Genomic DNA, 503 nt, shown 5'->3' on the forward strand with positions numbered 1-503 from the left:
CGCGGGGGCCGCTGGGACTTTGAGTCCGCGCAGCGCTGGGGCAGCACGTGCGGCGGCGTCGTATTGCCACTCTCGTGCGCCCCGCGTCACCGCCCAAGTGCGTCAAGTGCACCAAAGACAATCAGCGCTCCTGGCAGAGGTGATGTCCTTCATTAGACCAACTCCATTTTTGCAACAGGTAAATAAATCCAAATAAAATAAAATAATTGCGAGGTTTCAGACACAAACACCCTTCATCCGGCATCGGAGAAAAGATTGTACAAGTTCTCCCAGGGAGAAATGAAGGTTCGTATTTCATAGGAGTTAAAGGTGTTTGGAGCAGTTCATTTTACTAGGCCTCAGAGAAAAGTCGGATTAGTCTGTTGATCGTGAAATTGTTTGGTGCCACAGGCAAACAAGGGGTTTTGGGGGGTGTAACAGGGAACCCTGGCGCTGTTACCAAAAGGCAGGTCGAGGGTTCAGAGGGGAAGGAAAGACCCCAGACGAAAGAGAAGGGGGGGCAT

The 503-nt window shown here is 51.7% G+C and overlaps 1 protein-coding gene across 2 annotated transcripts in view; it reads right to left on the reverse strand.

Annotated features, from left to right (window-relative positions):
- AHCYL2 (adenosylhomocysteinase like 2) overlaps positions 1 to 503 on the reverse strand; it is a 194786-nt gene that overhangs the window by 193358 nt on the left and 925 nt on the right. The gene's annotated exons all lie outside the window — the stretch shown is intronic.

Source organism: Gavialis gangeticus, unplaced genomic scaffold (genome assembly GCF_001723915.1).
Source record: "Gavialis gangeticus isolate Ggan-Ray unplaced genomic scaffold, GavGan_comp1, whole genome shotgun sequence".
Taxonomy (NCBI): Eukaryota; Metazoa; Chordata; order Crocodylia; family Gavialidae; genus Gavialis; species Gavialis gangeticus.